This window comes from Ambystoma mexicanum, chromosome 4q, assembly GCF_040938575.1.
Source record: "Ambystoma mexicanum isolate Mex_15411 chromosome 4q, UKY_AmexF1_1, whole genome shotgun sequence".
NCBI lineage: Eukaryota > Metazoa > Chordata > Amphibia > Caudata > Ambystomatidae > Ambystoma > Ambystoma mexicanum.
Genome location: NC_090928.1, coordinates 757,871,962 through 757,887,710, shown reverse-complemented (window position 1 = coordinate 757,887,710; position 15,749 = coordinate 757,871,962).

Sequence of the window (15,749 nt, the reverse complement as noted above, 5' to 3'; positions counted from 1 at the left end):
GAAACATCTATTTGTACTTTATATCGATTTGAAGGAGAGCTGTCAGTTTAAAATAGAGTCCTTGAAACTGACGAATGGCCATCATTTAATCAGGAGTATGACTGCACCGTTGTGTCCACATGGCAGTCGTTAGTGTACTAGAAGAGGAGTATGTTGGAGGTTGAGGGAGCTTAGATGTTTTTTTTCTTTTTTAAATGTATTTTATTTGCATTTCTTATAGACATTTACAATATAACAACCCCCAAACCTTCCCTCCCCTGAGCCCTCTAAACCCTTCCGCGCTCCCTCGATTCCCACCCTCCCATTTTAACCGATAATCACATCTTCGATGCTGAATGTACTCCCAACATTTGTGCGTCCCTTTTTCGTAATAGGTCAGGCAATGCCTAATATGTGCAGTTTTTGTGGACAGTACATCACATTATAGTCCTGCTGTAAGTATTCCAACCCTTCACGCCATTCCCTAGAGAATGCATTGTGATCCCCCTGTATTGAGTAAGTCATCCACTTCGGCGGCCAAAAAATGCCACAGTTTGATAAACCATTCCGAAACATGCAGGGGTTCTTTCTTTTTCCAGTTTTGAGCAATCACCAGGAAGATATCCAGTTGAAGTATTACATATACCTTCTGTGTGGTTTTCGGTTTCTGTCTAAAGTCCTCTTCCAACAGCATTACGAGACGTGTTTGCTGTGATTTTGAGCTATGCAGGGGACACGTTGTCATATGCTTGTTTACTGCTCCCCAATATTTAGTCAACACTGGGCAGCTCCACCCTATGTGTTCCCATTGCCCCTCCCCTCCACAGTCTCGCCAACAGTTAACCGAGAGTGATAATTTCATTTGAGCCAATCGAGCTGGAGTGTAGTGTCATTGTACCATTATTTTATACCAAAATTATCTAATCTGTAGTGATCTAGTAAGTTTGGGAATCGTTTTCCACAAGTATATCCATTTTAAATCTGTGCTTTCTTTCCCCAGGGTCATTTGCCAGTGTTGCACATAACTAGGTGTCCCTTTGGCTTCTACCTCCCGCATCAACTAATATAAATTCATAATAAGGGCTTTGTCCCCCAGATCTGATGTTACGTACTTTTCTAGAGGAGTTAATTCTCTAACAGCTGCAGCATAAACCGCTGGGGCTAGAATCCAATGCCTCACTTGAAAGTATTGAAATCTTGATTTTCATATAATCCCAATCCTAGCTTGCATTGTGTAAATGGTTGAACCTCTTCCCCCTGAAACATGTCCCTAAATTTTACACACCCTGCCATCCTTAAATGAATTGAATTCAAGCCCAGGAGTGAATTGTGGGTTAAAAAAATGGTGGTAAGAGGAGAGGGGTGTATGTTGTCCATTTGTACTTTTTTACAGCTATATCCCATACCTCCTCTGTAACACCAGTTATGCCACTCGCATGTATATTGGGAGAACAGTCTTTTTTTGTGAGCCGCAATATTTCCCGGAGTCTGGGTCCCCCTACAGCTTGTTCCATCTGTATCCATCTTTTCTCGGACTGCTCCATAGACCTTTCCTTAATCACCCTTATTTGGGCTGCACTATGGTATTTTTAAAAATGTGGGAGTCCCAACCCACACCTCTCCATTGGCATTATTTGTATTTGTATTTGTTTTATTTGTAACGCCCACCTTCAGGCCCGGAGGCATCTCATCACCCAGAAACATTAATGTGCATAGCGCAACTCTCTGGTTTTGATCTGCCAAATGAATGCAGATACAGCTTTATTTATTCTGGGGAAGAAGGACCTGGGTACCCTAACCGGAAGTGCTTGGAAAAGATATAACGCTTTAGGAGGCGTCACCATATTTATTGAATGTATTCTTCCCAGCCATGAGATGATAAGGGGGTCCCATTTTTATGACTGTTCTTCTATCGTCTTTAACAATGTGGGATAAGTGGCTGTGTATACATTTTTTATTGTAGGAGTGATTATCACCCCTAGTAATGTGATGCCGGTCTGCGCCCACCCCAATTGTGTATGTGCTTGAACGTCTTGCATTTCTTCAGTTGACAGTAATAACATTTAAAATCTCTGATTTAGTCATGTTAATATTTAATCCTGCCACTTTACCGAAGTTCTCCAATTCAAGGGTAGCAATTTGTAATGAATTAGCTGGGTCTGTGACAAGAGCAACATATCAACGTATGCCATGATTTTGTGAGGAATACCACCAAATTGCATCCCCTTGATTTCCTGTGACTGTCGACATTTTATCAAGAATGGTTCTAGGTGGATTGCAGTATGTTTAAATAGGTTTCTCAAACAAAATCCCCATTTACAGAACTTGTCTCACTCCACCAACAGAGAAATAACTAATGTGTTTATAAAGATGGAGCTAGACAATTTTCTAAACATTTATCTCATCACCCAGAAACAAAGCAACCCCGATTATCCGCCACATTAAGTCCTGGAAAAATAGACTGTATGCAAATTATTTTTAAAAAAACATCAAATGTATTTATTCGAAAACAATTAATTTCACTAAAACATGTATAGACCCTAAATAGCACACACAGTGAACAAAAAGTAGTACATAAAAGTTGATCTAAAACAACATAACCATTAATTTACAAGACAAAAATGATATTACATTACAACATACAACATTCTAAATGTGTCATAAAAAACATCATCAGCTACTGATCTCCTCAAATTAGGATATGAATTTAGCCATTCCTTCAGAATCAGCTCTTCTAGTGGCATTACAACAAATGATGCAAGAGAACAAAACGATCATCATCTAATCCATTGAAAGTCACGTTATACACCATTGAGAGACCTATCGTATAAATCACACAAAGCAGCAGAGTTTAAGTCAAAAGATGATGTACCATCTCCTTTTCCCTCCCCCCCCCCTCTTTCTTGTTCATCTAGACCCGGCTCTAGGGTCTGGGTTTTTGAGCTGCTACCTTAAGTTGAAGGTCCAGCTATGTTTGGGCGACAGGTACTTCGTGTTGGGGTGGAGTATAGGGTGGGGGTAAGTTGGGAATGTTTGAAAGTTTGTTTGTTACTTCAAGACTGTCATATGTTTATAAGGGACACGAACCACTGTCTTTGGTCGAAGTTACCACTCCACCATCTCTCACTGATTGCTACAATTGTACAGACCCCCATCATGTGTGATAGATATCCTGTGCACAGACTCACGAGACACCCATGCGACACACCAAATCCCTGAAGTTCCTCACCTGGAACGTGAATGGGATGGGGTCCGGGATTAAACGGCGCCTGGTTAGGCAATTTCTAAATAGACACTCCCCTGATGTGGCCCTTTTGACAGAAACCCACCTGGCCGGATCACACTGTACCTTTTTTCAGAGGACTAATTACCACCTTGCCCTTCAGGCGGGGTACACAATGGGCTCCAGGGGCACCCTCATCCTGATACACAAGCGCATTCCATTTACTCAGCAATTGGTTGAGCGCGACCCAAGGGGTCGATACGTGTTCGTCATGGGGACCATCTGGGGTCAGACGATGGCCATTGCCGCAATTTATTCCCCACCCGGGTTGGGACAGGAATTACTGGATGATCTTACTACCCTTATAGGGAAACACCATCCTGATACGTTCATTCTGGGGGGTGATTTTAATGATACCATGAATGATAACTTTGACCGTTCCCATCTCCGAAATCGCAACCCTGACACCTCGACTAGATTGGCCAATTTTGCATCGGCCCTTGGGCTCCGAGATGTATGGAGAGAGTTACACCCGACTGATAGGGAGTACTCCTTCCATTCCGGCGCTCACGGCTCCATGTCCAGACTGGACTACTTCTTCTTGCCACATACCGACCTCCATAGGGCAATGTCCGCAGATTTACTCCCCCGGGGCATTTCGGACCACTCCCCCCTCTTAGTTGAATTGCGTATGCAGGGTCCCCTTCCCCCTAGAACGTGGAGACTTAACAATTATTATCTGGGGTCCCCGGAACTGATAGATCGCCTGGAGGAAGTTTCTGGTGAATATTTCGAAATTAACGAGAAGTCGGTGGACAGCCCCGTGATATTATGGGAGGCCTATAAAACAGTGCTAAGGGGTGAAATCCTTTCTTGGACGACACATAAAAGAAACACCCGGGAAATATTAAAGGCCGAGGAGGAAGTGAGAAACAGGGAGATTGAGCATATATCCGATCCTACGCCCGAGACCCACCGATCCCTCCAGCGCGCCCAGGAGTGCCTCCGTAACAGAACGATGGATGACGCCAAGCAGGCCCATTGGCAGGCTAGGGCGAGGGTGTATGAACTTGGGGATAAGTCGGGTAAACTGCTTGCTTGGTTGCAGAGGAGAGACGAGGGGCAGTGCTATGTCCGGGAAATTGTCACGGCACAGGGCGACACCCAACATTCGGACTCTGGGATTGCCGAGGCCTTCACAGAGTTTTACGCAGATTTGTATCGGGCTCCGACCTCACCGCTAAACCCCTGCCTCCTAGAAGAGGTGACGCTGCCGACCCTCTCGGGGCAACAGAGGGACCAGCTGGACTCTGCTTTATCAGAGGCTGAGATTGCAGAGGCACTGTCTCAGCTCCAGTCGGGAAAGGCACCGGGCCCGAACGGATTCCCAGTTGAAACTTGGCAGAAGCTAGGAGTAGACAAAATGGCCGCTCCTCTACATAGGATGTTTCTTGCTGCCCGGGAACAGGGTACCCTCCCACCAGATCTTTGCAAGGCCACTATTGTGGTCATTCCCAAGCCTGGCAAACCTCCACATGATTGTGCTTCTTATAGACCTATATCGCTGATTAACGGGGAAGCTAAGGTCCTTGCTAAGCTATTAGCGAATCGGTTGCAGTTAGTCACATCCTCCTTGATCCATCCGGATCAAAGTGGTTTTATGCCTGGCAAATCGACCCGGATGAATCTGCGCCGCCTCCATTTAGCATTGGAGAGATCCCCGATTATAAACGAACCCTTGGCCTTGTTGGCAATCGATTTTGAAAAGGCGTTCGACTCCATTCGATGGGACTACCTTTGGGAAATAATGCGCCGCATGGGGTTCGGAGAGGCCTATTTAGGCTGGGTGCAGCTACTTTATACTAACATCAAGGCGGAAATGAGAGTGAATGGCTGGTCTTCTGGGTCCTTCCCCCTGGGCCGTGGTACGCGACAGGGATGCCCATTGTCCCCTCTTTTGTTCGCTCTTGCTATCGAGCCATTAGCTCTTTGGCTTCGCCAAAACACCGCCTGGAGAGGATTCAGATGGCCGGAGGGACACGAGGATCGTACATCCCTGTATGCGGACGACCTCCTTGTGTACCTGGGTGACCCACTAACATCCTCTGCCATTGTAATGCAAATGTTAGTCCGCTTTGGGGAACTCAGCGGACTCAGAATCAACTGGGGGAAATCAGTCCTCTTTCCGGTGAAGGGGGGGGAACAGGCAATCCCCCAGGACTGCCCGTACCGGGTGGAACGAGAGGGGTTTCGTTACCTGGGAATATGGATATCCGGGGATTTAACAAGCTATATAAGGAACAATCTCCGACCAATCACAGACCGCTTTATTATTGATGTCCGGCACTGGAAACTCCTCCCCCTGACACTTATGGGAAGAGCGGCACTTTTTAAAATGATGACCCTCCCTAGATTCCTCTATGTCCTTCAAAATGCCCCACTTAAAGTCCCCGACTCGGAGTTCCACCAAGTGGAGACACTTCTCAGAGACCTCATATGGGGGGGAGGCCAGTCACGAATTGCGTTAACTACACTCCAAAGATCTATTTGGGAGGGAGGAATAGGAGTTCCCCGCCTTCAAACGTATTACTGGGCATCACAACTGGTGGTGGTTAATGACCTTCTCCACGGGGACCGAGACCTGCCCCATATACGGGCTGAGATAGCCACTATGCGCAACACTGACCCGCTGCTTCTCCTCTATCAGCCCCTCTCGAGAACCTCTCCGCCCACAACCACTACGCATATGATCACAGTGTGGAGACAGGCACACCGATTCATTGGGTGGGAAAATAAAGCTACTAGAGCACAACCCCTCTGGCGGAACAACAACCTAGCTGAGACCCAGAAGTTGGAACCGTGGCCTAGGTGGGTGAACGCGGGGATTGCCAGGATTGGGGATATGCTTACACAGGAGTGTTTGGCCTCATTTGATGACCTACAATTGCGATTCCAGATTCCGAATACGGAACATTACCATTACATTCGCCTCGCCCATGCTCTGAGACCCTACCTGACAGCAGATACACAGTTACCGGACTATACCCCCATAGAGCGTAACATCCTTCCGGCGCATATCCCTACCAAATGCACTTCCATCCTTTACAATGCTATATCCTCCTTTGCTACCCCCGAACTGAATGAACTAAAGGCAAAGTGGGAAGTAGATGTGGGGGTGATAGATCCTGAGGATTGGATACAAGTCCTTATGCATCCCCGGGAAATCGCCATTTCCTCTAGGCTTCGACTAGTGCAGTTGAAAATACTACACCGGGTCTATTACCCTAGGACACGTCTATATGGCTGGAAACGGGCTTCTAACCCAAACTGTTTGCGGTGTGGGGATGGGGAGGGGACCTTTATTCACATTTTGTGGCTGTGTCCCCAGATACAAACTTTTTGGAACGCATGCTGTAGGGAACTCTCCCGAGTTCTGACTCGCACCATACCACTGGACCCAAGGGCTTTGCTTCTGGGCGTGCCCGATGAGATAGAAGCTAATAAGTGGGAAAGATTGCTCCTACACACGGCGATGGGGCTGATTAAGCGCAATATAGCGCAGAAATGGGGTGCCCCTGACCCCCCAACGCTGGAACAATGGAAATTGGATATGGACATATGCGCTATGATGGAGCGTAGGATTTACTCGGCACGAGGCTGTCCCAACAAAGCGTCGAAAATATGGGACAGGTGGGAGGAAGGTGTGGCCTGAGTGTCCCATGTACAGGCGGGGGAATGTGCACTGGGTGTTTTGTTTTGGGCTTGTACCATACTATACATTATTGAATGTGATGAGATGATCGCTCAACTGTTGATGTTCTGGGTACCTTTTCTGATTGTGAACGACTAAGACAGTCTGGAGTTGTTTTTGTTTGCTTGTTGCTTTGTTATTATGACCACTGTATTATGTTAATAACAATAAAATACTGTATAAAAAAAAAAAAAGATGATGTACCAGTAAAGAGCAGTAGTCGCTCTCAACCAGACAACAAAAAGACCAATCGAGAAGTTAAAGAATCGACTGTTGTGAAACCTGCATGTACCACACATACCAACGACTCAGTAAGAACTACTTTTGCAGAATCCAAGCATAGAATCGTGCAAGTAAATGACATACCTATTGTGAGATTCATCTCTCAAGAAGTCCCTGGTAAACAAACAACAATAAATTCAGCAGTTAAGGGAACCTCACTACAAGGCATGTGGTCTTGGTTCCCAAAAGTACTAACAACACACAGAAAGAAATAGCAATTCATTGCCTTAGAACAACTGCTACAGAAAGATCACCATCTACAGGCTTCAACAAACAAGATACGTTTATGTTCATGGAACACCCGGGGACACTCCCATTTGACCATGCCAGGCGGTTTAAACCTCGGAAAATATTATCTAATTTGCCTGCAAGAAACGTGGCTCACTCAGCAACCAACACTCGAAGGTTACGAAACAATTCTGGCTCCCAAAAAAATGGGTCCTCTAGGTCGACCCTCATCAGGCCTCTTGAAAGCCTGTAGACATGGCTGTGGTATTTCAGTGCAAAAAATCCTCTTCAGCAATCAAGCTCTCCTAATGGTGAAAGCGAAATGGTCAAACTTAGACCAAAGCAAAAACAAGGTTCTTCATACAATATTTGTTATTGCAAACACTTATTGGAACCCGGCTTCTACGGACTCCTCATCCTACATTGAAATGACAGGAGACGCGATTGATGAAGCGATGGCCGTGCACTTAGCATCGTACCTTTTGATATGCAGAGACTTGAATGCCCTATGTGCATCTCATTCATCCAGTTCTAACTTCCATCTTAACTCTTCGGCTGCTATCCATCGCGGCCATTCATGGATGAAGTTAATGAAATCAAGAGATTTACAAAACCTAGATGAGGTGTTCGCTGACCCACAGAGACCTCCGTCGCGGGAGAGAGATACCTCCAAAGCCACTATTGATTATATATTTGTCTCAAGATCCCTTCTACAAGTGACTAGTGCCTTTGCGATAACTCAAGTTAAAGGGAGCGACCACAACCCGTTATCTATGATATAGTCTGCATCAGCCCCACCAAGACAAATGATGAACATTAACCTAGAAAGCAACTCTAGGTTAAAACTGAAGATCGATTCAATAAGAGACATTGAGACAAGATACAATGGAATGGCTTACTCCGACCGACTAAACAAGTCGATTACATTACGCTTCTAACTGTGTATAAAAAAGTCCCCACTTGTAAACAGAGACCAAGTACGCAAATCACTCACTCCTATGACAAAATGCTAGTCACCAAAAGACGAGAGATGAGAAGAATCAAACAAAAGGCAACATCTTCACTGATATCGTCCAGCGAAGCTGTTGCAGCAATAAAAAACTATAAAAACTGGCTTAAAAGCTACCGGCTCGACCTTTATCAAAAAGATGCCGAAAACATCTTAACAGCAATAAGTGGACACAAAGCTCGAGAATTCTGGACTATCCTAAAATCCACATCGCCAGCAGTAGAAAACTCGATTATAACCTGTATAAGTGAGAAAAAGTGGACGACATTCTTTAAGAAACTATTTCAATGCCCATCCACCGGCCCTACTCCATCCTCAACCACAGTAATCACACACTGAGTAAAATTAAACAACCAGAAAGACATAGAAGACTGGATGAAAATCCTAAAGAACTACAGAGCTTCAAGCCCAGGTGGGGTTACAAATGTTGATCTGAAATCGTGTCCTAAAGAATGGGCAAGACTCCTGAGGAAAATCTTTGAGAGATGTGCAGAATTAAAATCTATTCCACCCTCATGGAAATCCGCATTGGTCGTGCCGATCTTTAAGAAAGGAGACGAGAGTGATCCGGTGAACTACAGTCCTATTGCCCTATTAGATTTGATAGGAAAGGTCTTTGGCATGCTACTACTGGACAAATTCAAAGCCTGGGCCAAACACGCTCCTTGTGATGACCTTTTTCAAACACGTTTTAAAAAGAACTTGGGTACAGCAGCCAACATCCTTTTGATGAATGTCTTAAAGAACAAGGTGTTAGAAGGAGGGCCTCAAATCTTCATCGCGTTCATAGATCTAACACAAGCATTCGACAAAGTCGATAGAGCCCGCCTGTGGAACAAACTTGAAGCCTGGAACTGTCCATCAGCTCTTTTAGCTCCCATCAAGGCATTTTACACTGACACCACTATGCATGTGCATCTAGATCAACAAGGGGTTCTACCATCACTAATTCCTACAGCAAGAGGCGTAAAGCAGGGGTGTCCTTTAGCCGCAGCACTCTTTTTGGCATATTTGGGAGATCTTAAGGAGTCAGAAACAGCTATCCGGGCATTCCCTCCAAAATTACACAAAACAGCCATCTCCCACTTACTGTATGCCGATGATCTCATTCTCCACGACTACACGCCGATTGGTCTTCAACGACAACTAAACAACCTACATTAATACATCCAGTTAAACAATCTAGAAATAAATGAAAAGAAGATCAAGTTCATGATTTTAGAAACTCGCAACAGAAAACATGAAAAGATCCGACTCAAACTAGATGGCAACTGCATCGAAAAAGTATGAGAATTCAAATATTTGGGAGTTACGCTCGACAGTACCCAACATGAAACAGCCATGCAACTCTCGTTAAGATCTAAAACAATCAAACTGGTGGCACAAGGCAAAGCCATAGACAATAAATTTGGTAGTTTTGCCTTGCTTCCAGTGATAGAATTTTACAAAAAGAAGGTGGTTCCAACTTTGATAAATGGGGCAGGCGCGATGCTAAACATCCCTCAAGAAACTTGGCCAAAACTGGAAGCTCTATTTTGGAGGAAAGTTCTCGGCTTGCCCAATTCAACCCCAGTAGCGTCTATACGACGCAAATTAAGTTTGTCTTCTCTTGAAGGAATGGTCAAATACAGCAAATTGATGCTTTATCGAAAGTGCCGGATGACCCCTGCTTCTTCCATCTACAACTTGAACAATCAAGAACTAGAGGTTTCACAATCCAAAAAACTACTCTTATGGCGGAACTCAAATACAGCCGCTCTGGACTCGATTGGGTGCAAAAGACACTTTATTTAACAACCTTGCCAGAATTCAAACAAAACTAAAGGAGCAAGACTGGATATCTACGCTTGAAGCAGCGGATACAAATAAATTGACTGCGCACTTGCCACCTAACACAAAAAAATTGAATGAGTTCCAGAGCTACATAAAAAAATTCCCAAACAAATAGGGACGAGATCTCCTTTCGCGAGTCAGACTGAACTTGCTTCCTATGATTGAAATCTTAGCCATCAGAGGCCTAACAACATCCAAATTATGTCGTTTCTGTAACTCGAAAACCGAAAAAGAAACTGTACGACATCTGCTGTTCCAGTGCCCAGCGAATCATCAGATCAGATCGTGTTACCTAAAAAACAACCACTCAGACTTTGTGCTGATGGATGAACCAACATGCTGGTCCAGACTGATCAGCGGCGAGTCAACAAAATGGTTGATCGCTACCTATAAAATTATGCAGCATATAAAATGTCCTTTAAATCAACCCATAGTGACTTGATGCTGACTCTGCCTGCAATTGGCGTAAGAATCAACCAATCAATCTTAACTCATCTCGACCCAACAACATCGACACAAACCACTTCAGATTTGAACTTTAAACTGAACTTTAAACAGAATTCTAAGAACCTAAAGACAGAGATTAATTAATTGATTGACAGTATCCCTCAATTTTGTAAAAATCTATTTTTCTTGATTAAGTAAAAAATTAAAAAAACGAAAATAAAAAAAACATCATTCCCCACATGTTTCTGTTCTTCAAGCCCCATAATGGGAGAACATTCTTCAGGGGAACACTTTTATAATCTTGTATATTTCTTCAACGCCATGTTGAGGGGGTCTTTTATAACATCACGAGTGGAAAACCACTATGTCTAAAATACAAAAACAGATTCTATGTAATCTGGGGTGAGATTCACAACAAACAAATTCTAGAACCCATTACACTGGAGATAAATAACAGTGTAGCGGGATACAAGGATGGGCCCACTACTTGACAACACCACTAACAGTTCCAAATGCGAACTACAAAATTAACTTTAAATGGTATTTCTTTAATGGGCGTCTTCCAAGTCAGTAATCACCAATTGTACCAATTATGGGACACATGTAATTTTCAAAAAAGGCACACCAAGTCACCTCGGTATACTTGAGGTACAGCTGCAAAAAACAACAGAGAACCCAAGCTCTGTATGAATTTCCCCTGCCTCTGAAACATAACTTGCTCAAAATTAGACAATACCAAAGTATCATTAATCCAACTCTCAACTTGCGGCTTTTTCCTTGTTTTCCACTTTCAAGATCTGCTTTGCCGATATCGCAATTATTTTGGCAACCCAATTCCCACACAACCAAGCAGTTTTACATCGCCCACTATCCGATAACAGCAACACCTGCAATGACATTCTTGGAAAACTAATTGACAAAATCACGTCCAATCTATCCAGCACTTCACACCAGAATTTCCGTGCATGGGAACAATACCACAGCATATGAACAAGTGTCCATTTTTCTTTCCCACTTCCCCAACATACATCATTATCCAACAACCCCAATTTGCACATATGTTCTGGTGTCCAATACAAACGCCCTAAAATGTTTTGATGTATAAGCCTTAACTAGAGGTCTAACTTACTTTTATAACCCACTTGCCGTCTCCATTCTCCTTCTGCAGTAGTACATCCCAAATCTTCTTTGAATTTTCCCACCAATTTCTTCCATGAATCAATCACAAAGCTGTTCATTGGCATGAGGTTCAGATATGTGTAAACCGAGCACAGCAACAATATGCAAAAGATAGCCCAACCTGCCGGCTCTTTCTCCACTAGCCTAGATAGCATACTTAATGACTAAGTCAAAAGAGACTCCAATTCACTGAACCTATTCCTTTGCCTATTGTCCAAATGAAAAAACCCTTTGTAGTTCATCAAAAGATAGAATATGCCCATCACTTATTAAATCCCATATCTTTAGAATTCCTTTTGAAATCCAACTTCGCCAATAAATTCCCATTGAAATTGATAAACCACCATACCATCATTTCTTTAGTCATTTTTATGGATGGCAATTTAACAGCCCCTGGCAATTTCTCCATTGAAAAATATGACTCAACTGAAATTGTGAAATCCTATCCCTTTCTACTGTCAACCAGGCCGATTCACATTCTGCCTCTGGTTTTACATAACGGGCCGCCTTCCTTAGTATAAACCCCCTATAATAGTTTTCCAAATCCGGATATGCAAACCCACCCTCCTTACTACCACTTAACAAGATAAACCTGAATCTTTGGAGCTTTCCTTCACCCCAGAGGAAGTTCTGAAAAACTCAGTCTATTTCCTTGATCTTTTTCTTTGTGAAGTTTAATGGTATTGATTGCATTATATACCGAACCTTCGGTAAGAGGGACATTTTAACTGCATTTATCTTCGCCCAGATTCCTAGTTCTAACCTTTCCCACTTCCTGATGTCTATTTTAAGATTTTCCACTCATTTTGCCACATTCAATTCTACCATCTTCCTTATATCCTTGATTAGATAGACCCCTAAATATTTTACATGTGCCTCGGACCATTTACAGTCCCAATCAGAAATATCTCCTCTCCTACAAGACATGGAAAGCAGGAACACCTCCGTCTTATCCCAATTAATCTTGCAACCTGATAATTTACCCACTCTTTCAAAAGTTTATTTAATACTAACACTACCATCATCTGGGTTTGAAAGAATCACCACCATGTTGTCAGCATATGAGAGCACTTTAATTTCTTTGAGCCCAAAATAAAAGCCCCTAATTCTCTGTTCTTTACGTATCAGAGTTATCGGTGGTTCTAATGAAATATTGAATAAAAATGGTGATAAAGGGCAACCTTGTCGTGTTCCTCTTGTTAGGCTAAAAGCATCAGACATCTCATTATTTACCCAAATACGTGTCTTCGCCATACTCTGTAGGCAGTGAATCATTTACACAAATTTACTTCCAAATCCCATTCTCCCCATTGTGAATTTCAAGAAAGCCCAGTTTACTCTATCACCGCTTTCTCAGCATCCATGAAAACAAGAGCTGTGTTTACATATTCATTCTAATGAAGACTTATTATGTCAACAAGCGTTCTGATGTTATCATACCCAAATGTAACTTTCATAAACCCTACCTGCGACTCATGGATTATTTTCCCGATACAGCTTTCCAATCTGATGTTTGCCATTATTTTTGCAAACATTTTTACATCCACATTCAATAAGGATATCGGACTCTAATTTCCACATTTTTTATTGTTCTCCCATCATTAGGGATAAGTGTAATCACGGCCTCACTCATCGATTGGCCCATCCCCCTCTATGAAAGAATTAAACAGTCTACATAAAATGGGAGCAAGAAAAGTATCACATGTCGTATGAAATTCTGCCGGTAGGCTGTCTGTTCCCAGGGGTTTCCCTACCTTGAGCTGTTCCATCGCCGACAAGACTTCATTCACATCAATTTCAGCCTGTAGAGACATACTGTTTTCCGGTGTTAGTTGCTTCATGTCTATAAACTCAAATAATCCCTCCAAGTCTTGTTGTGAGACTGATTCCTCCTCCATACATAATATCTCATAATATTCTTAAAAAATCTTACAGATCTCAACATTCTTCCACACTAACTGGCCAGTTTCATTTTCAATTCCCTGAACAAATGATTTTCCCCCCATACCCTTCAATTTTTTAGGCAATAATCGCCCACTCTTTTCTCCATGTTCCCAATATTTCTGCCTCGAAAAAAATAAACCCTGTTCTGCCATCAAATTGATTGTGCATACTTTTGTTGTAGATATAACAATTTGGCTTCTATCATGTTCAGTTCACCCAATGATTTCTTCCTGAGCCGGGAAGTCCTATTAATCAGTTCGCCCCTGACCGTAGCTTTAAAACTGTTGCATTATATTTTTTGATCTGCAGACCCGTCATTCTCTTCAAAAAATAGTTTCATACTTGACTAAGTCCCATCTACCACTTCTTTTTCCTCCAAAATCCCCTTCTTCAGACGCCATCTTTGAAAAGATGGAACCCCCATGATGATCTTCAAACGAAGATCAACTGGTGCATGATCCGAAATTTCTCGCTCCCTAATATTTACACCAAGAGTCTTATCTATTAGTGTCTTAGTGGTCAACATATAATCTAACCTAGAAAAAGAGTCATTAACTGGAGAAAAATAATTATATTCTCTTACTGATGGGTGCATCTCCCTCCATGTATCAACCAGATCGAAATACTGAAGAAAAACCTCAAAATTGTTACATGCAGTCAAAGCGATGGCTGTGAACTCTCAAAGTGGGAAAAAACCATAGAACAAGTTATCATGCCATGTTCTTTCTGGAGAGGGGTGCCTGCTACCTTTTTTGAAAAATATTTGCAAGGAACTTGGGGGTTGGTCACCCTGAGTTACCTGGGGGAACCCAGACGTGGACTCCCTGCTCACTGGGCTCAGAGAGGCACAATTCAACCTCACTGATGAGGTCTAACAAGGCTGAAACACGTGTATGGGGTTGCTGTTGGTTCAGAAGGGAATTGCCATAGCATTTCGGTGCTGGACTGCCCATGTCGGTGGGACAAAGACTGATATGCAAATGGATATTTCCCATCTGTGAAAGGTACAGTGAGCAAAAAGTGATGGCTGTGAACTCTCAAAGTGGGAAAAAACCACAGAACAGGTTATCGTGCCATGTTCTTTCTGGAGATGGGTGCCTGCTACCTTTTTTGAAAAAGAAAATGCACTCATATTAGTATACCTACATGAACTTACTCTATCCAATTTATGGTCATGAATGCAGTTAAATTCCCCTCGGAAAATGATTGCACCCACATGCATCTCACACAATAGCTTAGAAATTCAGTCAAAAAAGTCCTTTCCTGATGAGCACGGACCATAAACACACCCTAATGTGATTGATTTCTCATTGTAAACTATGTCCGCAAAAATCATTCGACCTTCCCCATCCATCACTACCTTAACAATCTTAATTTGCAAGCCTTTCCTAAACAAAATGCTTACCCCCCCTTGACTTCGTTGAGTAACAATTAAGACAGTTCTCTATGACACCTTGAGGTAGTCAAAATCTGTCTTGCTGTTAAGTGTGTTTCTTGCAAAAACACTATATCCGCTTTTGCTCTCCATAACCGTGCCATCACCTTTCTTCTTTTTCGAGGGCAGTTTAAACCCTTTACATTCTACGTTATTATTGTCAGCTCGCTCATTTCCTTTTCAGTCCATCAACTCGCTTCTCTTTCCTATACGGTTGTGTTAATAATCATTCACAATTTCAACCTTATCCATCCCATATTGTCATCTTAAGCAATTGGCACGGTTGTAGCAGGCATTGCAACAGAAGTATGAGCCTTATATTTCTCACATTTTAATAGAATGAGCATAAGCAAGTAACCAGTACGATTACAAAACAATAAGTAAAACAAACAGACTAAACACCAACTAGACACGACGACAAAAAGACATAATACATATT